Below are 25,986 nucleotides of genomic sequence, written 5' to 3' on the forward strand. Positions count from 1 at the left end.
AAATTCAGACTAAAAACTACTTTGTTACATGTAACCAGGGTAGTCTAATATCTTAATACTTAATAACAAACATTCATGACCAGTTCTAAGCAGGCTCCCCAGGAAGTTGGGGATAATTAGAGTGAATTGAATGAAGGGATGCAGTGAGTGTCCCTGCACAGCATCAGGTCAGCACCATGCACAAATTAAAGCCTATGACTAAAGAGTTCAATATCACTACACGTGAACCAGAAAATCTTGAGAATTATTTAAGCAGGCTCATGTTTGATTCCTAATCCGTTGTATCCTCATTTATATGCATTTGCCAAACATTTTTTAGTCAAACCTGAACTATACAAAAGGGACAAACATTTCCAACATTTTACCAGAAATAATAAAATACCTAGGTTTGAAGTTAGAAGCCTACTTACAACTCATACACATGCTTACCTTGAAGAAAAAGTTACAAGAGTTTAATTAGATTGGTTTTCAACATGTTTTCAGAGTTCAGAACACTTCTCCTTTAAAGATACACACAGACCTGAGAAACAAAACAATCATTTTTTCCTCATTCTGCTCTCCTTTTGTAAGCTCCCTTTCAGTATGTATTTAAGCAAGCATGCCACTGCTTAAACTGTGTAAGATTATATTAGCTATGTGTCAGTAACTTGTTTATACTGTTTGACATTTCCAACGTGTATCAATTTTAAATTTTTTATTAAATCTTTGAAATCATCTTCAGCATTTGAAGCCGAAAATAAATTGTTTTAAAAGGGTGTTCTTTTAGAAAATGAGTATTCACATATGTGAAATTTAAAATATTTTTAGTTTATGAGCAAGGAATTTTGTTCTTTGTGAAAAGGAATTTTATTTGCAAGTAGCACGAAGGCTGTCAAATATGACAAGCTAAGGTTAGAAGTAATGTAGCCGACAAACTATTGGCTCATTCAGAAAAACAAGGCGGGGGGGGGGGGGGGGGGGAGTCTAGAAACAGTGACAAGCAGTGGTCAAACACTATTTTGAATAATACAATGATAAATAAATATTCAGGGTAAGTATAACAAACACGTATAACAAGCACAGGAGTCAGTAAGCATTTTACTTTTTTCTTCATGTTTCATTTTTATTGACATTTTTCTGAACTTTGCAAAAGTTAATCCTACCACAAGGAAGAAACATTAACTTGCCACCTAATCCCAAATTTCTTTCTGGGAGCATCTCTTAAATAGCTTCTGAATTTGCTCTATACTTGAGCATATCGGAGTTCACATAAATTCCTGGAATCACCACACATTTCACATTTGAATTATTGCTTCTGTAAAGTCACAATGGTTTTATTTTAACACTACAGCATTAGCCTCACATTAGAAACAAAGCAAAACCAAAAAACCTTAAGCACTAGCACAGACAATCATGCACCAGGATTTTAATGCTTTTTTAGTAAGTATACCTCAGCAACTTAAGTCAGTAACCTATTCTGATCAAATGCTGTCAAGATTAGCCTGTCTGTCATTCTTCCTGGAGCACTAAGTACAAGAAACAGCATGGCCCTTGGATACCTTTATTTGCATTATCAATTTATATGCTTAAGGTTGTTTTGAATTCCAGTGTGGTTTACATGTCTAAACAAGATTACTCAAGCTTAAGCATAGTTGAGCATGTATGTTTTACAAAACCAAAAGCTCCCTTATAGAAAAGGACTAACTTAATATAGTTAGCTATTTTCAGGAATTGAGAGAAAAAACACCACACCTACACACTTCTCAGTATGAGACACCAGCAATCCTACTAGTACTAGAAGTAGCCATAGAAGATACTGCAGAAACATTGATTTTATACATATAAACAGTCTTATGCATTTTTACCCCACTATTTTCTCTCCCTTCTGAAACATTTCATTGTTACTTCAACTCGCTGGAGTTTTGACTCTTCCTTTCCCGCATTCCCCTGTAATCTGGCAAATCCATTTCTCCTTGTTTTCCTTACTGCAAATCGTTAGTGCCAGTTCAGCCTTACATGTACCCTAATATACCACAGATAGATGTAACAAAACAGCAAAACAGTAGCTACATCACATTCATATTACCTGATACACCGCCACAGAGCGTCAAGCAAATCTCTGAAGGACAAGAAGGAGGTCTCCATTCCTCCCCACTCGTTCAAAACCTCCAGATTTTCAGGTTCCAGTGACAGCTCTTCAACCTATGGATCCTTCTCATACCTACTTTTTTATAACTACGATTACACCGGTCTACATATAATATGGAAAGAGAGATCTGTTTCTTCTTAAAAATTCATGATGACAGTTTCCCTCTCTAAGTATTTAATTTCTTTCACAATGCCCTGTAGTTCATGAAGAATACTCCAAATACTGTAACATAAATACACTACAGAATTTACAGTATAATATAAACGCAGTTACACTAACCATACTTACTAGCAAACATTATAACAAAAGCCATCATTTGAATCTACGTGGCAGCTAAAACTTTCAGCTTACTACCAAGTGATACATAATTCACATAATAATTCACTAAACCATTTTTTCTGCAGAAGCTGACTTTATAATGCATTATTTCCAGACAGTCCAAAGAATCCAGCAACTCCCCTTCCTCAAGCACTGTGAGTTTCAAATATGTTTATTTTCAAAGTCAAGGGTTGCTTAAGTGCTTGACTTAAATCACACAATCCTAGGTATTCAAAACTTGTCCCTAACTTACTACAGCTAAAACTTCAAGAAGTGTAATTTCTAGCTTTTCTGTTTTAGTTTACAAAAACAATGTCAAAAAAACAAAGAAGCAAGTCCCAGGAGGTTCCTGAAAAAATGCAATTCCTTCATAAATATTAGAATTGACCCTGTAATCTCAAGCATGAATGGATAGCAACAAAAGCTGGGAAAGCAGACAAACCTTAAAGTGCTTAATGGTTTATACTGCAAGTTTTAATCACATCAGGCTACCTGTGCCTCAAAAGATGCATTTCAAAGCAGCTATAAGGACCTGTTATGTTAGACAGTACACTGTTATGTTAGAGAGTACAAACAACTAGAAATCATGAAAAGACACATCTTATTTGTATAAAAGCAGTTTGATTTCTGTAGAAGTAGTATATTTGAAGCAGTGTATTTTGTAAGGGCTAATTTTATTGCAGCAACAACAGAAACAAGGCAAGAGATTCACCAAAACCTACTGAATCATCATTTTGCAGAACCTCTACCTAATTCAAAAACTAAAGTTTAGTCATCTGAAGCCCTGTATAGATTTGCTACACCTTTGGAAATCCAAACCCGCATCAGCCACAAACACCCAACCAGCCCATCACAGCCTCCTCAGCTCTGCATCTATGACAAATAAGCTACTAATAATACTCTGGATTTAACAAGGAGTCCTAGCAGAAAAACATTAGAATGAATACTCTTAAGTAGTGTAACTACTTCTGGATTAAGGTACGACGACAACTGGACACAATTTGAAGTACAACAATGATTTTATTGCACAGTTCTTCATGACCACATACAGATACAAGAACTAACTCAAGTCCAACAAGCTTATTAATTCAGATGCAAAACTGTACGAAAATGGCCACCTGTATCCAAAGCTAGTTTAAGTCCAGAAGCCACCTTCACGGCAAGGCACCTAAACCAGTAAATCCTGCCAGATCTTTACACAGGAACAGCTTTGTGTTTCTTCACCACATTTCCAGCAAATAGGCATGTAAAGTGAGGAGTCCACCGGGGCTGATTAACCAGCGATTTTCATCCTGGACTGGTTCCAAGCACCGCTCCAAGCTGCAACAGCTCTCAGGGTGCAGAGTGTGGTAAGGGGTAACATAACAGTAGCAGTGATTGGCTTTGGAGGTCCTTCTTCTACATGATGTTTCACTATTTCAGGAAGATTTATAAACTAGATTTGGTGACAGGGCTTGGCATCATATCCCAGAAGATAAATATGCCCATAACCAAAATTTTTGGATATAAGCACCATTAAAATACTCAATATCCACTTTGCTGGAGATAACCCAATTTAGAAGGACTGCTAGTGAGTACCCAAACTACCTAGATTATGTTAGCTCTTCTTTACCCTGGAGGGTGGTACATGTACTCATTTGACAGCAGCATGCTCTCTTGCCCAGCCATACTCTGAATTTACTGAATTATCCCCTTAATCAAACCTGTATCTCAAATAATAATAATTTCAAGAGATCAAAATTAATAACTTACTACCTAAAAATATACATAGCACTCCTAGAGATGCTCTGTTTAACACAGTAGAATCAAGGTAACCTTCTCCAGGAGTCATTCAGTTGCTGCAGATTGCTAGTTGAAATCTGTATTATAAACAAGTCACATTTACATATGCAGGCCCCTCAACATTTAAACACAGAAAAGTTTTCTTGGTATGGAAACAGAATGTATGAAAAGTTATTTTAAGGCAAAGAACTAAAAGACTTATTTTCAGTGCATATGAAATCTATAAAACAATGGAAGACCCTAAAGATAATTTACAGATCCCTAGCATTATAATTATTCAGCGACTCCAGAGTTTATTACCTTCTTATGGATCTGATTCATAACAGAAGTGCTTTTCTCCACAATTTGTTTTATAGTGATTCTCATCTAATTCCAAATAGTAAAGGCTGACTTTGTCATGACAGCCAATGGAGAAACAAAAAAATAGATCTACATGTGTTTCCTAACAGTGCTTAATATCACCCGCATAGTTTTCACAGATGATTTTATATACCTCAGCAGTTTCTGATGCTTATCATGTGACAGATGCCATTTACTTCAGTGTAAATGCCTAATTAACACATAGGCGCACACACACACTCCCCCCACTCCTTCACCTCCGAGGAGGTAAAGGTCTGGGATTCCCCAGTGTCCGAGTTTTTCAGAGTAGGTCACCCTATGCATCCCCAAGTCTCAATACAAGTTGATATTCATGCAGCAGAGACAGTTATACTGAGTTGCAAGTCACATTTTTCACCAAGTTCTTCTGTACCGTTTCAAAATTTATATATAGGGAAACTGTTATAACTGCATATACAGTATTAATCAAACCTAATAAGCAATTTAAAAAAGCTCAGTGAAGAGAAACTTCTGTTTGGTACACTAGATAAGATCTCAAGCATTGTTTAGACAAAGAAATCTAATCAAACAAGTCATTCTCCTTTTATAGCTCAAATCAATATTACACATTGGAACAACATCCGTTGGTGTAAGTGGATTCACTTAATTGGCCCAAACTGCATAATACCGCTCAGCAAGACAAATCACAATTAGCTCAACCCATAAAATAGGGCTAATGAGTAAATCCTTTGTAAGGTAGCTAAAAAAAACAACCACCTCAAATCTTGCCAGCACCACTGCCAAAAGGAGACAGACAAAACACAACAAAAAGCTTGTGGCATTGAACAGTCTTGAATTAAAAAAATCAAATGGATGCAAAAAAGGTTCAAATTTACTGCTTTGCCAAAAACACATCTTTCATCTGACCTAAAGGTCTTTAGCAGCTTCATACTAAAATACACACACCAATAACACAATAAATCTGTGCACATAGTGAGTGTGCGGTATTCATACAGCCTTTAAAGTGCTATCTGCAAAGAAATACTGCCACACAATTACAGCATTTAACCCTAAAATGAAATAATGAAAACATTTCTAAGCCACATGAAAAGCAGACCTGTGAAAGCCATAATAGCATCTCATATTTTCCACGTTTATTTTTACTCAGCATTTCAAAAACCTAAATAAAAATTTATGCAAATAAGTCAACCTACAGAGTCAGCATAAGTAGATTTCTCTGCAAGCCTATTTTAAAGCTTACTTTTTTTAATTTGATGACCCAAATAGTTATGTGAGGACTAAGATAAAACAATTCTTCAGTGGCCTTCATTTGGTTTGGTGAAGGGTGTTTACTTGCAGTCCCCTTCAAGTCTACAATGACTGTAAAAACAGCCCATCCCTTAGCATCTACAGGATTAGATACTGGGTTAGCAAACACCAGCCAAGGTGGGGGGGGGAATAGAACCCTTTCCTCTACTCCCCTATCCTGCCCTTTGGTTTACCAACTGGTCAAAACTTGAATACAGCAATGCCCTCACTTACTAGTGGCCTCAAAAATCCACAGATTTCAACTATAATTAAAATGGAAGGATCCAGGTTGAAATGAACAGTCTTTAAAAGAAGAGAAACACCAACCTGGCACGAAAGACTGCATTTCTAACCAAGACTAAGAGAATGCACTTTTCAACACATATAAAGATTTTCATTTGTCCGCATTCTCACTTATAAACATGAATTTATTTTTGTAACCTTAAAAAAAAAGAAAAAGTAATCTCAAAATTCTCTCTCCCATGAATGAAGCTCTGGAAATTTGTTGGCTGCTAAAAAGACACACAATTTTACCTGACAAAGACCTCATCAACAGGAAAGGACTCCCCATTGTATCTATAGGCCTGATCACTGATACTGTGGAAAAACAGACTATGTTAAGGCTGTCATGCAGCAATACTCTGAAACTGAGTTCTGTTTGCTGGGACAAGCAAGAAAATGCCTCCAGAGTCCTGAAGACATTACAGATAAGAATCTAGAGAAGAGTCTTCCAGAATGGCTTTGGCTCCTAAAGCCTTTTCCTATATGGTTATTCTTTGGCAGATAACTTCCCAGTCAAGCACCTTCTAGAATACTGATGGGAAAGAAGGCTTTTCCACCAGAATTTTTCTGCAAGTACTTACCATGTTTTACCCTCCAAAATAGTAAAGACCAGAAACTAGTAACTTAGTGTCTCATACAAAGTTAAGACCACAGATCTGGCTAAACTTCAGTTCTGAGTAGCTGAATGCTGGGAAGACCGTATCATTTGGCTGACTGAAACAAGGTGGTGGCTTTTTTGGCCAGACCTTGAAAATCGAAGGTATGATGTTTGTCTCTATAGTATGTTCTTTTGGACCTTTTCTAGGAAAGCTTGTCTCTGCAGGCTTCTATTCAGAACAATTCAATCACTCTTAAAACAAGACTTTCTTTAGCCTATCAAGTCTGCAGATAACCAGCAAGTACAAATAAAAGTTTGCTTAACTTCTTTTCAAGTTCAAGCAGCTTTTCTTTTTGAGAGGAAAACCTGCTTAGCGCTCTATAAGACAAAAAAAAGCTAGTCTGTCACAGTTAATAGCCAATAAGAGTAATTTGTTTGCCACTGAAAATTTAGCAGAATTAAATGGTTGGTTTGTATCACAACCTTCCACATGTTTTAGTCAACACAAAGCAGGGACAATCAATCTTTCTTTAGTAGAACAACTGAAAAGGTAGAAGTGGAAAAAGGTAGATCAATAGTCATCTTGTTTACTAATCTACCTTTGGATGAACAGCAGGATTAACAAAGGTAGAGGAATCAGGAGGGAAAAACTACAATGTCCCATTCTTCAACTCCAACTCATTACATCAGTAGCAAAACACTTCTTACAATCTTGAGGGAAAAGTGTTCCCCTTGCCTCCTTCCACTCATGGCTCCCTTTGATAGGATGGGGCAGCTACCAAGTTTCTTCACCCAAGTGAAGATTGGGGGCAGTACCTTTGCTGATTTATGGGGTACTGTGAAGAAACAGTCTGCAAGCTAGCAACTGCACTCATACTTCTGCAGACTATTTTTACTTTGGAGTACATTATCTAGAGCAAGGCTCCAGGAGAAACAGGAGAATTTTACTTCAGAGCATACACTAACAACTTGGGAAGACACTTAATAAATCTGTTTACCAAAGCAAGAGTCACTATTTGTTGCAAGAGCTGAGCAATTAATCATATTTAAAGCAGTCCACTATGCTCCGTGCGGATGCTAGTTTCATCTCTGCAGCGTGTGCGATTCTGAGCTTTAAGTGTTTTAGAAAAAGAATTAAGTTTTTTGTGATGGTAACAAAATAGTAGTGCCCTACAGTGTTTTCAGTAGCCTCTCTGCATTTCAAACATCTGCACCCACATGTCAGCCTTTCCCTAATGGAATCTCAGCTTTCTAAGCACATTAGCAAAGCAATAGGACAGATCTTTCTCATGCTGTTTCTTTCTCCTGCCTCTCCCAAAAACAAGCTCACCAGGGAATGCATTTAATGCATGTTTCTTTGTTTTGCTTTCTAAATGAGTAAGACATGTGGGAGATGGGAAAACTAGTAGTTAGACAGGTCTAGAAAACAGTATCACATGGTTCAAGAGTAGCCAACTACAGAACTTCATATAGTAGAGGCTTAGCTCTTAATTGAGCTAGACATCCCAGAAGACATATGGGATTCAGGAAAAGTAGCTTAAACTCAGCCACATTACAAAAGCAACACATAGTATGCATCGGCAGCATGCTCCTATCTAATGTTTTCAGCTTAATTCAGAGTTCCTCTTTCAGATGGATGAACACAGTACACAACAGGTTCCCATCTAATCTCCAAATCTGCCTGCCTGCAGATGGATTGACTGCAGAAATTGCTTCCAGCATCCAAAGATGGTAGTCAAGTCAGGGATCCCCGAAACCAGTTCCAGGGTTGAGAGAACAGCCCACAGCAACAGCAAGGTGAATCCACAGCATTTCAACCACGCAACAATATTTAAGAGAAAGGTGAAAGGGGAAGTATGGACATCAGCTCAAGGCACCATTCTGGAGCAGTAGCTAGAGGACTAACATTAAAAAAAAAAAAAAAAAAAAAAAAAAATCGAAAAATGCAAGATACAGTCCCTACAGTAAATTAAGTTTTTCCCAATGTTCACTAACTTCTGGCCCAAAATGAACCATAGAGACTTGAATGAAGTTTCACAGTAAGCCCCACTTTATGCAAATACAGGTTGCCACTCAAAGGGTGATCCCACCCCTAACTCTCCTCCACATTCAGCTCTAGCAATTACAGTGCTGCTGAGACAGATCAATGAACTGAACAAACCCAGTGGAAAAGTAATCTAAGGGGAGGGAAAGTTAACCTTCTGTCAGATCAGCAAGTTAAATCATCTCCTAGACACATGATCATTGGATCCAATACAGTGAACACATGAGAGGAGACAGGAGAGAACAAACAGTCCTTTCAGAAATGTTTTAGACTTCGAGAAATTTAGACATAATATGAAATCAGATCTAAAATGTCAAATAATTCGTAAAAGAAAAATTCAAAAAAAAAAACAGGTTGTGGGTGAATGCAGAATACCTTAAGGATGAAAAACTTTCAGTGCAGGTCTTTAAAACACAAAAAAAATGTCCTTATGTCTATGCAATACGTAAGTATCATAGAAAATACATAAAAAACACACCCCTTAACCACTTTTGGGTACTAGTGAGTGGGGTTTTTCCACTAAGGTTAAGTACTAAAGTAGTACCTATAACAGACCACAGCAATTCAGTCACGAAACCTCAAAATTATCATCATGCCCAGTATAAGATTATGTTTTATGATGAATGGAATCTGGAATAGTTACAAATGCCTTATTAAATATTCACTTTATTACATGACATTCACAAAAGTAGGGCATTTTCCTTCAAAATTCCATTAATGTGAATATTCAGATTTCTTAAAAATTATGCTTTGTTAGTTTTTCAATAAAATTGTTAGTACTGCAGGAAAATTACTTTTCTGAAAGCGTATTCACATTATTCATTACATTACAGCACAACTTTGAAGATAACAGTCTTCTATATAAAACCCATCCTAAGTTTTCTACCCTCAAAAGTCTTCTTTTGAAAGACAAGCCGGCTTCAAGATTCCAAGAGGCAGATGTCAAGATGAAGACTATAAAAACCCTGTAATGGAGACAAAGTACCAGGCATGCTTGCTGTGGGAACTCACAGAACACAGTAAGTCAGAAATCCCATGAGATCTACTTATCAAGTAACTTTTCAGAAAAGACTTTTTAAAAAAATATGATTTTCAGCAAGAAATCATCCTTGCACATGCTAGAAGTGTAATCACTTCTATGCCATGTTTGACAGTCACTTGGTCCTGTTACAACAAACACAGTAAAAAAGTACAGAGCTGCATTTGTTATAAAACAGAGTCAACCCACCACAAACTGCTAGCCCTAACTTACATTCTAAAATAAGGGTCTCAGAGTCTGCCAGTATTTGCAATCCTGTATTCAAAGAAAATTTAAGCAGATTTTGCATAGTACTAGGTAAAAGTAATCATAGAAGACCCCAATGTCAAGTACGTGAAGAATTATATGGGAAAAAGCATACTCCATAAAGGAGGATCAAACTAGATAACAGCCAGGGCCATTGACCTGCAAAGGGAAAAAACAAAAAGCAGATCAGCAGAACTAAGTTACAGGATGAAGAGTTCCAGAGTTGACTGCTCGACATGGCACAAGACTATTCTTGCTGCACAGAAAAATCTTAAACTGGGCAGAAAAACTATTTATTTCTCAGTTTCATCATATGGTATAATGCTTTTTTAAAAGGTATTTGTTGCTCATTAGACTACTGTACTAAGCTCCATTCTGTCCTTAAATTCTTAATTTAAATTCTACAATGCCAAACATATTACCCATACATTAAGTGAAGAAGTACATATCTCATGTTACACAGTACATCCATACACTTGAAAATGGTTGTACAGACAAGCAGCTGGCTCACCAAATCTGTAAGGTCTCTGCACCATCTAACAAATGGGCAGGAACAGACAAGAAAACCTGCACTGTCTAAATACGATTTTCACACAGTTAATACCAGTACGGGACAATCCAACCATGGATGTTGACACGAGACTTCATGTGGTCCCATCCTTTTCCAGATCATCTGACAAAAATATTTTTATCAAGTTTTTTTCTTACAGCCCTCAGTTCTGCCATAGCTACACCTCAAATTGTAGAGATTTTGTTTTTAGCATGACCCTAGGAAAATCCTTAATTTTTTAGGTATTGTGTATTTTTCCCTAACAACATTTCCACCTCACAGATGATTTCCTATGACACACACTTTTCCATCTGAAGATAACTCAAGGACAACAAGCAGAATCTTAAGCCTCTACTGCATTTCATTAATCTTACGACAATGTTATTTCAACACATTGAGCAGATTTAGTCCAAAACCAGTGCATGTATTGAGGAACCAGGTGTCTTGATACATAAAAGCGCATTCTTCACAGGCCACTATGAAGTTCCCCCCACCAAGAGTTTAAGTTCATGTTCCAATAAACAAAACTATAGCAAGGCTCAGGTCTACTCCCACACCTAATTCACACCCTTCTATAACAAACTATCACTTCTGGGATTCTCCTTTTTGACACAAGAATTTAAGAAGTGCAAAGTCAAATGCTCCTAATCTTCAGCTCCGAAGACAAAGTAAAAACTAGAAAATATGGGAAATACTACTATTACAGTATCATAAATAGTTATGGTCTATACATAAAAATTCTAATAAATATATATTTAGATCTTAAATATACTGCACTTGGTCAATGCTAAATATATTTAGCATGGTAAAGAGACAATTACATTCTATATAAGCAATACCTGCGCAACACCAAAGGAAAGAAACAACCTATTTCTGTAAGGTGACAACTGTTTCCATTTTTAAGAAAGGTACAAACTTACGCATTCCTCACAAAATATAGATAATACTCATAGGTTTAATAAAGTAGCTCAACTATATGTATAGTTTTATAAGACATCGGAGTAAACTTCTATATAAATAAATTTCTGTTTTAAAAACGCCTGGAATTTAAAAAAAAAAAAAAAATCTTTGCAAGTTGCATATAATCTACATAGCACAGCAACTCACACACTCACACAACGGCTCCTTCTAAATCCTCTTTCCTGTTAGCATTTAGGTTTGGGTTTTTTCCTCCCTCCAACCCGCTAAATAAAGTCATATTTCCTGCTGACAGCAAATGATTGGTTTACCTATAACTCCAGGGGGTTTAACTATCCGTCCTTTAAGAAGCTTTGACAGTTTAACCTGCTGAGCTCACAGCACCCAAGGGAGGGTCTTACTTGCAGTTTTACTTCTGCTGCTGCTGACCACTAATACTGACTCCACAGATAATGGATTTCAATAACAACCTCCTACAGGTTAACACTTTGGGTACTAGACATGATACTGCATTAATTAAGTTAATACATGAAGGTTACAGTTTGGTAGAAAGTTTTATTAAATTTGGCAGTGCTTACAATAGCAGGAAAAGTGCACACACTCACCTGTTCAGCAGCTCTGGGGTAAGTTTGCCTACAGATATAATTCAGTTGGTTTATGGGTTTACACAACATTTTTTTAAGTGAGCTTAGTTTATTAGTTCCATTTCCTCTAAACATGGACTCTTTCAGCATAACTGATAAACTCATGATGGATACAAAATGGATGCCTCTAACCATGCTGGGCACGAAATGTGTCTACCTGGCATATAAATAGTCCATGCAATACAGTTAAGGGATGTTGGGTTTGGTTTTTTTCTTGGCAAGGCTTGGGGCATCCTGGTGGTGGAAAAGATTAGTATTTTTTTTTCCCTGAAGCTAAGTTGCTAACATTTTATAAAAATAAATTGTATATTTTAGCAAGGTATTCTTTATGTGAAAGTTTAAAGATGTTAAAAATATCTAGTTGGAAGTGGGAAATAATATTTACTGAAAGCAAACATTTGACAAAATACAAAAAGTGCAGACCGAAGAGGAACGCGTTTAAGTGGTTTAAATGCATTTTTCAGACTAAGTATTCACCTATTCTTTATCAACACAGCAGTTAAAAGCACATACTCACTTCAAAAATAGCAGGAAGAAGAGGTTCTTTGTTAAAAATCTGGTATTAACTTTACCTGCAAAAACATCTATTTGTTGAATTTCATTTTATTTTTTGTAAAAGTACACAATCTGACAGACACTCTACAGAGTAATAATGAAGCAGCATGGGAGCCATTTAATATATTTCTTGATTAACTCATTGCCTGTCCAGTTCTCATACAGACATGTGCTCACATGTCATAATCGTCATAACTCCCATCATCCCTACAGTTAACACACAAGCTCCTTGATTAGTGCACAACTCCCAGACGAGCCACTGCTAATGCTAAATAATTCCCTTCAGCCTCCTGCGACTATACCGCAGGCTCTCCAATTAAATATAATGTCTCTGATGAGCCATATTAATATGGACAAATTCCTGCCAGAGATTCTAGCCCACTCACTTTCACCAAAGAAGCAACTGAAATAAAAAGAGGAAAGCTGTATACATAAAAATTAGCTGAAAGAGTAGTTTTGCCATGAGGCTTTAATTATAAAACTTTGCTGTCACAAGTATGTTATTCTGGGAGGTATCCGGGAGACTGGCATATTAATACAAGTTTACTGATAAATGACAATGAGTAAATTACCATTTTAATAATTGAAAAGCAAGCATGTAAAACAGATAGCTTTCCAATCAGTTAATTACAATTAGCAATATCTAATCACATATGATAAAATTAACTACAGAAACACACAGATCACTTGCTGTTGGTATGGCAATTACATTAATTATATTATGTGATCTTGTGCATTAAGCATCATTTGAAACACTGGCATAACTGTACACACCTACACAAAAGGGTTTTTTCAGGTTATAAAAGCATTTCAGTAAGGACCCATGCATAAAATTTTCAAAACTTGCACCAAGAAACTACCGTGCTTGTTAAAAGCCTGCTGCAGCATCACAGATTATAATATAAAGTCCATATATTTTAAGATACTTACATATGCACCAAGCAATATTAAAATGTTTTAAGAATAAAAAGAGCCAGTCACAGGTCAAATATACAGAAGCCACATTATGGTCATTTCCCTTCTTAAAAATGGGAAGAATCACTGGAAAACTCAACCTTTTCAGTGTACACTGGGATTCCTTAACATTATTTAACTCAAATTGCTGTCATTAGCTGGAAATTCACTACTCTGATTTCATGAAAATAACAAGGAGTTCCTAGTCTTTACAGCAGAGAGTCTGATGTCCTTAACAGTAGTGCTGACCCTCTCACTAGAAGAGGTATCAACAAAGGACATGTAAATAGACTGTTGCAGAAGTATCCTTTAGTAGTTTTAAATATTGCTTGCAACTGCACAAATTGTAAGATATTCAAATAACCCCCATGAAATTTTGATAAGCTCTTCCCCAAGGTCCTTGCACCTTCATCCTTACACTAATGCACTTCATCTTCATTTACCTGATCATTAGTTTCCAGTTTGTTCAGCTGGAAACCAACACACACTAATTACTTTGACATCACAAAGTCCTATCTGTCTTCACCACCTCCCCAGACAGCAGGGAGAAATTATCAAGGGTAGGCATGATAATATCCTGATAAATGATGATTCACATCACCTCACTGTCAATCATCCAGAATTGCTCACGCAAGATACCACTCAATCTCATTACTGAATCCTAGGGCTAAGAGTACAATACACACCAGGAGTCATATTTCAAACAGCAGGCCACCTGGGTAAGATGCAGCTCTTGGAGATTTTCATGAATTTTGTTGGCTTTTTGTTTTAACACGGTAAATGTCAAATATTCATATATTTTACCATGTATATACAGGCTGGCAGAAAAGGACATGCTGAAACCAAGGCAATTCATCTTGAGGGTTCAAGTGAGGAAAAAAATCTAGGTTCTTTAGAGGGGAGGAAAAGGACAGGTAAGTTTCATTAATTTAAGAAAATTAATAAACCCATCTAAAGTTTCAAAGTTCAGTTTCATGATTTAAGCATCCTTCTGCTCAAACAATATAAATGCATTCAGAGCTCTGAAAGAAGTAATGCTAGCTTTGAAACTCATTAACATTGGCAACATTTGTTTTTTCCATGACAGAAAGAAGATACTCATAAAAGCAATCGATAAATAGCTTCGATAAATAGCCAGGGGGAGGGGGCGGAAATCAGTCCAGACGTGAAATAAAAACTTAGTAAGAGCTGCTTTCTCAGAAAAGATCACCTCTTTCCCTACTTCCAAATTAGTATCATCCTTCCAGCTCTCTCAGTCCAATTAGACACATAAATAAAAATAGATAAATGCCCAGGAGTTAGTGCAGAATTTAGGCCGCCTTCTTTATGCTAAGGAATGGGGAAGGAACAACACATACCACCATCTCCTAGGTTTGTAACACACTCAATTTTCTTGCCCAAAGTAGATCATTCACCACCAGTAAACTTGCATGACGACACACCTTACATTGAACAACATGATCAATCGCTGATGGAACAGATGAGGGAGAAGAGGAAAACAAGACTGAAACAATATAGGGGAAAAGTGTGAGTGAATTCCACAACCACGTGTGGTTCGGCTAGTTACTACCAGGGAGAAGAAAAAACAGTCTGAGGACCAAAAATTGAACAGGCAGCACTATAAAAACAAAGAGCAGGCATCAAAAGAATAAAGAAAGTAAGTACAAAGATGCGTATTCTACCATTCCACTGTTTTTCTGGCTGAATACACTTTAAACACTCAGTGCAAATCAGAGCAGCAGAGCGCTCCCTTGCAAGTATGGATGATACCGCTACAGGCAGCTGGTGCAGCATCCGACTGCCTGCCCACACAACTGAGCTTGAACTTGGCAGGAACCCTCACATACACTTTCTTGCACCTCCGCTGCCCCAGACTGTTTGAAATATGATCATACACTCACAATGAAACCCTTGTCCTATTTCAAAGTACTCTCCTGTGGGGCTACACAGGACAGGGAGCAACTTACAGGCTCCTGTTCAGATAATATTAGCATAACATTTTTCAAGGAAAAACTCAAGAGTACATGCTCTAAAATATATGTAAATGCAAATATAACAGAAATGCAAAGCTCCATAAGAACCCTGAATGAAATCATTTAGGTGTGGCTGCACTACCTACCTGACACACAACACTATCTGAAGTCTACCTTTCAGAGCAGCTGTGGATCACTAACAAAATTCAAAGGCCAAGAGTTCTTCACAAGCTTCCTGTCAAAATACCCACCCGAACAAAAGCCAGCTTCTACTCTACACATGAACACAGATTTCTCACTCCCAAGTCTGTGACCAACACCCATCACCTCTTTGGCACAATCTACATTAATGTTGGCTTATCAAACTTACGTTATCAACCTTAACTATCATACTTAGCATGCTAGAGAAGTGATTCTACAACAATTTGGCCCAGAAAGGTTAAACACCACATGCTCGGACATCAGAACTTGAAGCATTTTTCCCCCTCAAGAACTAAAAAGTCTGAAAATAAAACATAACCTAGTATCTCTAGCACATCAAGCAGGGCAAAATTATGAGCAAAACCAGAATGTTTTTTTTTTTCTCCACTGAACACAACCCTAGTGCTCTCCTTCCTCGATTTAGGAAAGGCCTGCTAGGAGGGAACAAATAAACTAAAAACGCTGTTTTAGTTTACAGAAGTGGATCACTTAAGACAGAGAGGAAACCAGCAACTCAGACCAGAAAATACCACTTCAAAAATGCTTCAAAGCTACAAAATTTTAGAAAGGTCATTCCATGATGAACTTCAAATAGAAATGGGTTAAATTTTCATTTTAACTTACAAACAAACAGCCACCTTCATCCCACACTTACCACACCTGTAATTTCTTAAAGAGCATATGATCTGACTGCACCTTGAGAAGGCCACCATAGGCTTAACTGCTTGGAAGTCATACAATTCAAATTTCTTCTGCAGAAAGAATATTGGTGCAGAGAACACACAGGCATGCATGTCTGCAAAATGAATTTACAACAATAGCTAATGTGTTAGCTTTACTCCCAAAAATCTGAGGGCAGAAAACTGTAACAGTGATTGTATGCTTTACTTCAGCTGATGGAAATATGACATTCTAGCAGTTGGAAGCCTTTCTTTAAAAGGCATATCTTCAAATCAAAAACTTTCTTTAAATTTCTTTATGTTATGGCTATGACAATTGCTTTACAAAAAAAGTTTTAACACAGCAGTATCACTTCTTCAATCTCATTAGCCTAATTTTTAAAAATTAGCTCTCAGAATTAATTCGCATAGAAAAACCACACACGCTTACTTTTGTTCTCTAAGTTTTAAAAGAAAATTCTCTGCAGAAAGAGGAAAACACTAGCACAGAAACAAACTTTACTATTGGGTGAATATTGAGTTGTACACCTTAAGATGTAAAAACTACATATTTCTTTTAAGTTATTGAAGTTAACTTGCAGTAGAATTACAGTATTTCCTCTAAAGAAAAAAAAAAGTAAATAGGAAACTGCTGTCAACAAGTGTCACTACTGCAGAGCTCAGTCTACAAGTTTATCTGTCAATCTTCAGCTCCACAGATACTGAACAAGAAGCACATGACAAAACTCCAGGCTCAATTTAACCCATATTCAAGGCTGATTCTAAAAACACTGCAAAACATTCAGCGAGCAAAAATGGAATACAAAATACCCTTCAACTGTAACTGTATCACAAGAAAAATAAAGTCAGATTTACTATTAAAATTCAGGTTATTGGAAAAAACCCAACATTCATACAGCTAAAATCTCCTCCACATTATAGTCATAACTTTATATTTACAGTGACATATTTGAGGTAGCTACATATCTTCTACATACTCCAAAATATTTATCAAATAAAATATTTACCAATATTTATAAAAATATATTCACCAAATAAAAGCTAACATTGATCTAAAAAATATGAAAGAACATTATCATTAAAATGACAAAACACAATAGCAAAGTCCATATTAGTACTGAGGTCTTGTAAAATTACACCTTTGAATTCAGCATTTAATTACTGAATAGAGAATCACCAACTACTGAATTTATCGAGTATTACATACAGCATAAAAAACGGCTTCTCAAACCAAAAGTACAGAGATGTTACAGTGGTTTCCACAGTTCTCAAAAATTTTGCTATGCTTAACAAGGTAAACACCACAAATATGTAAATAGTTCACAGTTTCAATCAATCTTACAAGTGAGGAGCAAGAAAAGCAGTACCTTGCTGAAAGTGTAAGAGAAGAAACAAAGGAACAGCTATGGTTTCTCAAGTCCCAGCAGCAGGTCACTGTGGCAGACAGTGGGGCTGCCCAAGCCCAACCATTCTGCATTTCATTCTCCTTTACAAAAAGAAAGGTTCGGGACACTGGGGTCAGGCCTTATCAGGCAACAGTGCTCAAAGGCAACTCCTCAACCACTGTCCCTTCCCTCCCAGACAAACGGTTTTCAGCCCCTAAAAATATACGAGCAACAAGTACTAAGTCATCCACATTCAAAGGCATTTGGGATCCTTTCTGACAGCATGAGTGAGAGGCCTAGGAAGATGCCAACAGGCAGGCCAAGCCAGGCAGGCTTCCAGCACCAAGCCTTCACTGCACCAGGCAGCAGAACTGCCAGGGCCCTTACGCCAGAAGAACATAGTACTTAAAACTTGTTATCACAGGGGTTCTTTTCACTCTCACACCCTCCCCCCCCCCCCCCCCCTTTTTTTTTTTTCAGAAGCTGAGGACTGAATTCCTGTTAGTTTCCAACACATTCAAAGTACCGGCTTCTCACCTCCACAAAGCACAAACATTATCCAGGCAATATAACCACCTTTGTTATGTTCAGGAAAAGCCTTTAAGAAAAACAAAATAAATTCTGAAACAGCAGGGAGATGTAGTCACCAGCAGCCACCACACAATACATTTGTTCTGTTAGTTCTTCTTCAAGACAAACTCCTTCACTTATAAAGCAAAAACAAGCCAAACAAAAATCAGGCTCAGCAAATTAACTTTTTCCTGGGTTCAGAAGCATTTCTAGGAGACTGACAGTTTCAATACTGAACCAGTAGTAGCATCCAGAAGAGCTAATTAAGAACAACAGCTGTGCGTATTGGAACAAAACCACCACTCAAAAGTTGAGCTGAAAAGCTTTCAAACAGTTAAAGCACCATATGCAAAATTGAAAAGTGTTAAGCACAAGATCAGCAAAATTATGTAGGAAAGTCTGTCATAAACAAGAACTATTATTTAACTTTCTACACATTATTCTTCAAATTTTACACTCAACTTTTATTATAATTGAGAGACAACTAGAGACTTATATGTGCTCTCATCATTATTTTTTTTTACCTTTTCAGAATCACAAGTATTTTGGTAATTGTATATGCCAAGGAAAATCCTCACTGAAAGAAAGCTTCCCCAAATCTGAACCTGATAGTTCAGCCACGGGTGACAAGCAATTTAGAAAAAAAAAAAAAATCCCACAGGTAAAGAAACAGGTCATACTTCCATAATAAGCATTCAAGTTATATGTGAAGAGGCATTCCTTTTCTCACCAAATATGATGCCATAAATGGTGAGAGAGATAGATTATTTCTTTCACACTGTACAGCCAAAGACTATTGACTAATCATGTATTTGCCCATTTGACAACATAATACAAATTAACTTAGTCTGTTTTGCTTTACTTGCATAAAATTAGTTCCCATCCCATGGGTTTTTAAAAAAACAATAAACAAAAGTGAACAATAACTGAGGTTGGATGAGACCTCTAAACAGCTGATCCAATTTTTCATTCACTTTGTAGTTTAGCTAGGTCAACTGCCTCAAATTCAGCTGCTAAGATACTACAGAACACCTGTAAGAGCCCTGGAAGAGCCAAGGTAATTGTCATCCACCTCTCTTTTTCATCCTTGGAGCCAGCCATATCAAAGACGGTGTCCTGGTTTGAGTGAGTGGCAGCAGTTTTTTGGTAGCAGGGGAGGTGGCTACACCAATGGCCCCTGTGAGAAGCTTCTTGAAGCTCCCCCGGCTCCAAGTCGGACCTGCCTTTGCACCAAGGCTGGGCCAAATCTCAGACAGATAAGCAGCCTGTATCCATTTAACAAAAGGCTGCACATGTCATAGTGCCAACACAAGTGGCAGATACACAAAAGATAGGAAGGTAAAAAGGGGAGAGAACTACTCTTAGTAGGCAGCACAGACTTTACAAAAAATCTACCTCAGGTCCATCTCTGTCTAGAAGTCGTCCTAATAGCAAAAGGAAATTCAGTCCAGGGCCTGCTGACCAGTATTTACACCCACACAGACAAGAAATGAGATAGTATTACCAGATATCAGTGCTCAAGAATACTGCCTCAAAACATCATCCTTGAATCTCCACAGCCACAGTTAATAAGAAATAGTACAGCCGGGACAATATAAACCACAGGAGAAACAGATGTAAATCTGCACAATGAAACAGTTGCTGCTGAAGACCTGGGTGAAGGCCAAAGTCAGGAAAGACAGGATACTCAGAAAGCCTCAAAGGAGAAGGGGTCCAAGGACCTTTTGTTCTCGTCTCCAAGGGGGTGAGGCAGCAGGAAACCATGACACTGCAGCACCTCTCACAGATGAGCATGGTACAACTATCTTTTTTGGTCACACTGACCATGTTTAATTGCATAAAAATTTCTACATACAGCACTTTCCACCACCACCTCTGGAAAGGTTGAGATGTTAGCACAAGCAAAGCGGAATATAACAGGTGTACACCCACTTGGTTCCTTGGGGCAATTCACTGCAGTAAGCACAGTAAGTTCAAGCCAGCAGTATGGCAGCAGGAGCCATTGATTCAGAGCTGCCAATGACAGTATTTCAAGTGGTGTCCTCTGCAAACACTCGTGGCTTCAAAGGAAGGAGCTGCCGGCTCTTCCCCTGCCTCCCAAGAAAAGAGAGGCAAGTCTTCAGAACAAGTGAATCTGAGTGACTTCAGTCCTGCTTAAACTTTGAGGTTGATCACTGAGGTACCTGTACACCTCTCCAAACCCCAGAGCTCTGGGTACACTGTCAGAGCATTGCAGCCGGCAAGGCAACAGAAGTCAGTTTAACTGATGGCTGACCTACTCCCAACTCATCGTGCTTCCAATACATGGCTTCAGCACCTGTCAGACATTCCACTGAAATATTTTAGCATACTAAATCAGTAGAAAAAAAAATGTTATCTAACTTGACAAATAAGGTGTCTGGTGTGTTCAGAGCACTGAAACAGCTCAGCAGCAAGAGCAAGAAAGGGCCCAGAAGGGCAGTACCATGCAAGTAATTAGAGCAGCTTCAGTGTACATTAGCATTTAAGTTCAAATCAGGACTGCATTTTTTTAAGTTAATCTCTCAGTCGTCCCCACTTATGACACATTTGTCTCCAACACACTGCTGTCTCAAAGCACATGAACTGAGTATCTTCCAGGCAAAACTCAACCAAAAGATGCAGTCCAGCAAACACATCAAACCACCAGTAGCAGGCACCAGACTAGAACCAATCAAACAGAGATGCTAAAAGGCAGGCAGCAAGGACACCATGTCTTCAGCACGAACCATTTCACTCTAGATACACTCCTGTTACTCTACACTACCTACTGATGTAGACAGTCAACAGCACCCACAGAACCACTGCTTCACTCTCCACAGCATTGAGCACCTCCACATTTAAGTTGCAACTAAATTCTCTGACTGGACTTCAAAATTTTCCTGCCTCAAGGATAATTCATTACAACTTCTGACAACAACCACCTCCCCCAAATGAGCTTTATGCCAAGAAATGAATTTTAATCCATGTATTGATCCTTCAAATAAATCAGCTCGGTAATTAAATAACCCTCCCCACAAAGGTCAAAAGATCTGGATTCAACTCCCTCTTTCCAATGCATACTTCCCACCTCCAAGGAAGTGTCCTGAAAAGGCCTGCAGCATGATGCTTAAAGTATTCTACTCTACACCCTTCCTCTCCTACTCAATGTCACAGTTTCAACCAGAATCCAACACAAGCGACATTTCAGCTTAGCCACACTACACAAAAGGAGTCTGACCCACTGCAAAGGTCATATATTCATTTCACATCATCCTATCACTGAATAAAAGTTACTTAAGAACAAGCTGAAATTTTAGGACTCTAGAGCTCTGATGAACCTGCCAACTTTAAAAATTGCAGATCAAGCTTGCATTGCTCCTCATAGCTAATTAAAAACTGATTATTTGCTCATCAACAGTGCCTTCCACCAATTCACTCAGCCTAGAAGCAACAATACAGTTTTGAAAAGAAAAAGCAGACTACACTTGGCAGGCAAGATAAAATTCTGAACAGAAACACACTCCTTCCATAGAGGTATTTGAGTCTTCACAGGATGACCACCACTTACATCTCTTATGCTTTACACAACTGTTCAGTAGTTCACCCAATAAAGCAAGGGGACAGGATAGTAACATCACCTCTACCATCTCTTGTGAAGAAATACACAATGTGCCATCTTGTTTTTGAAAAAAGAAAGGTAAAAATGGAAGAACAGCACATCAGCTGCAGACCCTAAAGTTTCCTTGGTGTGATTTGGCACGTTCCTATTCTGCACACCTCACAACACCATTTTTGAAGAGTGAATTTCTCCAGACAGTACATGGAGGCAGAGTCCATTCTATACACTCTAGACAACAGTCTGGGAATCATGTGTTTAAACAAGACGTTAAAGTGTTAGAGTTTCCTTTTCATATAGGTACTTGAACAGATCTCAAGTTATCTGAGTGCAAACTCCTGAAGTGCCATTGGGAGGCAATAAGCTGTCAAAATGACTTAATTTCTACTTTTGTAGCAAATGATGGAAGAAAACTTTGCATATTTTAAAGAAGTAAACAGCAAAAAAATGAGAGTTTGGACAAACTTTAAGACCTCTGTATCTGTAAGTTAGTTACAAGTAAAGAATACTCCTCAGTTTTGGATAAACTTTCATTTTTCAATCCAATTATTTTGGATTAAAACTTAAATGCCAAATTCCCCCACAGTATTTATTTTTGCCAACTAGATTTCTTAAGAACAAAAGAACCTGACAGCATCCCATTAGGCTACAGGGAAGTCTTCAGCAAAATTCAAAGTTTTCATTGTTTCAGCCAAAAGCTCAACTTATTCACCCAAATTCATTCAGCTCAATACAGACTTGGTATAGAAGCTTACAAACTTAATCAGCTTTGCAGTTTCCCTAAACCACATTTTCCCCAAACTTCCTTCTGAAATACTGCCTCAGACTCCAAGCTTAAAAAAAGAAATAAAGTTAGGAAAGGAATATAGATCTTTCATTTCTAGGTCATTTGATTTTTTCTGGTTTTTGTCACTCAAAAGACTACAATTTCTGGAGAACAGCTGAATTCTGTGCAATTACTTTACATGAATAAAAGCATTTGCATCATTTTTGGTTTAATATTATCTAGCAGAACAAGATGATCTGCAAAAGCTAAAAACATTTGGAGATGTCTGTGTAAGGCAATTTAATACAATAACACCTGAAGTCTTAAGTGACTGACAGGAAAAAAAAAAACTATATTAAAGAAGTATAACTAACTGTCCACTACTCCGTAAAGTTTTAATAGTTTACATTACTTTCCCATGGGATTTTTTCAGTCATTTATAGTTCATTGCCTCGTATGGCTATAGAGTCCCTGCTGTGTTAAAAAATGCCAAATAAAATTATATCTCATTCACTGCTTTATGCTATACCTTCTTTTGTTCAGATCCAATTAGTGAAAGCTTGTTCTTCATTTATCATACTTTTAGCTGATTACATTAGGCATTACAATAGTTCTCTAGCTTTCCTTGACAATGTTTGCACCATCAGTGTTACATTTATGGTTGAGGAGGCTCTTTCATCTTAACCCTCTATTCCAATCAGTTCAGGGGGAAAAAGTACATACGATTACTCTTGTTCAGCCGGAACTTCTTCGCTTGTTTTCTCATCCCAAAAATAATTCCACCAGATGTTTTAATTAAAAAATTTTCCAAATTCTATTGGTCCTTCCCCACTTTACCTATCCAAGTGTAAAGAATTAGTGTTTTGCAAGCTGAACTCTGAAGGGGGGGGGGGGGGGGGGAAATCAGCATTTTGAACAGCATACAATTTCAGATGTAGATATATTCAAATATAACAGATGTAATAAAAACTATTAGCCAGGATTTTCAAGACCCTAAAAGCATCTGTTATGACCTACTTTTCTGAACATACTCAGTAGCACATGAGCAACTGTATGCTCTATGGGGGTCTCAGTAGCCATTTTGTCAGGCTGTTTTCCCCAGTCACCACAATTATTTTGCTTCAGGACAGTTGTTAAAGCAGCAACTTCTCTTCCACTGCACAAATAACTTCAGACAATCTTTTTTCCCAGTTCACACCCCCTCCCACCTCCACAAAGGTAAATGTAATTGTCTTGGTTTTGGCTGGAATAAAGTTAATTTTCTTCCTACTAGCTGATACAGTGCTGTGTTTTGGATTCAGTGGCAGAATAATGTTGATAACACACTGATGTGATGTTGTTAAGTAGCACTTATCCTAAATGAAGGATTTTTCCATTTCCCATGCTCTGCCAGCGAGAAGGTGCACAACAAGCTGGGAGAGAGCATGGCCAGGACAGCTGACCCAAACTAGCCAAAGGGAAATTCCATACCACAGAACGTCATGCTCAGTATATAAACTGGGGGGAGTTGGCGGGGGGGGGGGGGGGGGGGGGGGGGGGGGGGGGGAGATTACTGCTCAGGCATTGATCAGCGGGTGGTGAGCAACTGCACTGTGCATCACTTGTCTTTTCTTGGGTTTTATTTCTCTCTTTGTTATATTCCTTTTCATTATAATTACTTTTATTGTTATTATATTTTATTTTAGTTATTAAACCATTCTTATCTCAACCCACAATTTTTACTTTTTTTTTCCCCCGATTCTCCTCCCCATCCCACTGGGAGGTGGGAAGTGAGCAAGTGGCAGCATGGTGCTTAGTTGCTACCTGGGGTGAAGTCATGACAGTAATCCAATATCATTTAATACCATTTCCAGCTACCTGTAACTTTGCATTAATACACAAACATCCAGAAGTCTCTGAAGTCACCCATCTCCTTTTAAGGTTGGTTAATGTTACCTTCCTTATCACCTTAACAATTTTAACCCTCAGGAATCCTTGCACAAAACAATATTTTGTTCTTTGTATTTTCCTTCTTCAGGTAAGCTTTATTTGGCTCTTGACAGGTTGTTCAATTTTTGACACATTCCCAATTTCTAACAGCCCTTTCTGCTGTTTTCTGCTCATAACAGGAAAGCTTTAATTTATTGAAATGTAAATTCCGTTGTACTGTTATAGTCTAGATATTAGTTCTATGTATTAATGAAAGGTATGTCAAAATTAATATTGCTCTAACAGCATACTCAAGATACTTGCCATGGTGCTCCACAGAAACCAAGTCTGAAAAACAAGTAGTAATTTCACTGAAAATCTATATGTATTTCAGCTATTCCCACCACCTCTATTCAGCACTGTAAACGCCACAAGGATTTTGGAGAATTTTTAATTTAAAAGTGAACGAAAAGTTGAATATTCAACAAAAAAGATTTCCAAAATAAAGTTCTAGGATAAGATTATTCATTAGTGAGTCTTACAGTATCTTTATTCAAAGACCAATGATTTTAAGAGTGTATATACCCAAGCACCAGTGAAACTTGGGTCATTTATGCATATGACACTGGATGGGGAATAAAGTAGAATCCATTATTGAAGAGCCTGAATTGGTAGATACCTTGTGACTGGGGTTTTTTCCCCTCCCCTTAAATATTTAGTGAGCACACTCAAGGAACCCTGCATCAGTTCAATTTCAGTTCTGTTTTCAACCAGTATGAGAGAAAGGAAAGCCAGAGAGATGTAACAGTCTGGTCTGCCCTCCTATTACAGTTATATCTGTGAAAATGAATTCGTATTAAAAGATCAGGCTACCTGTATTTCAGCAAATAGCTACACAGATAACAGGTAATGTAATAAGGGGCTATTACTACATCTCAAAGGTTACTCTAAGTTCTAAATAGAAAAGTTATCTACTCCTATTAATCCTATTTCTAAACACTTTAATAAAAATATTTTTGTAAACCATCCTGACCTACTCTAGTCACTTAAAACCAGGTCCCCCTATTTTTAGTAAAGAAAGAGCTTTGAGATGGGCAACTGGTTCGGCTGCATACCTTTACATTTATTTCTGCCTTTGGTACAACGACCATCATCATCAGGGTAGCTGCCTACGATACTCATTACCTTTCCAATACAAGTCTT

At 37.6% G+C, this 25,986-nt stretch overlaps 1 protein-coding gene across 4 annotated transcripts in view; it reads right to left on the reverse strand.

Moving 5' to 3' along the window:
• The window catches only part of PCCA (propionyl-CoA carboxylase subunit alpha), a 288,817-nt gene that overhangs the window by 248,647 nt on the left and 14,184 nt on the right, over nt 1–25,986 (reverse strand). For 2 of the 4 annotated variants that reach the window (XM_074859350.1, XM_074859349.1), the window contains exon 3: nt 430–520. The exons of the other annotated variants lie outside the window; for them this stretch is intronic. The gene's annotated coding sequence lies outside the window, so the exon portion shown is untranslated. The remainder of the gene's footprint in view (nt 1–429; nt 521–25,986) is intronic. 4 annotated transcript variants of the gene reach the window in all.

This window comes from Strix uralensis, chromosome 2, assembly GCF_047716275.1.
Source record: "Strix uralensis isolate ZFMK-TIS-50842 chromosome 2, bStrUra1, whole genome shotgun sequence".
NCBI lineage: Eukaryota > Metazoa > Chordata > Aves > Strigiformes > Strigidae > Strix > Strix uralensis.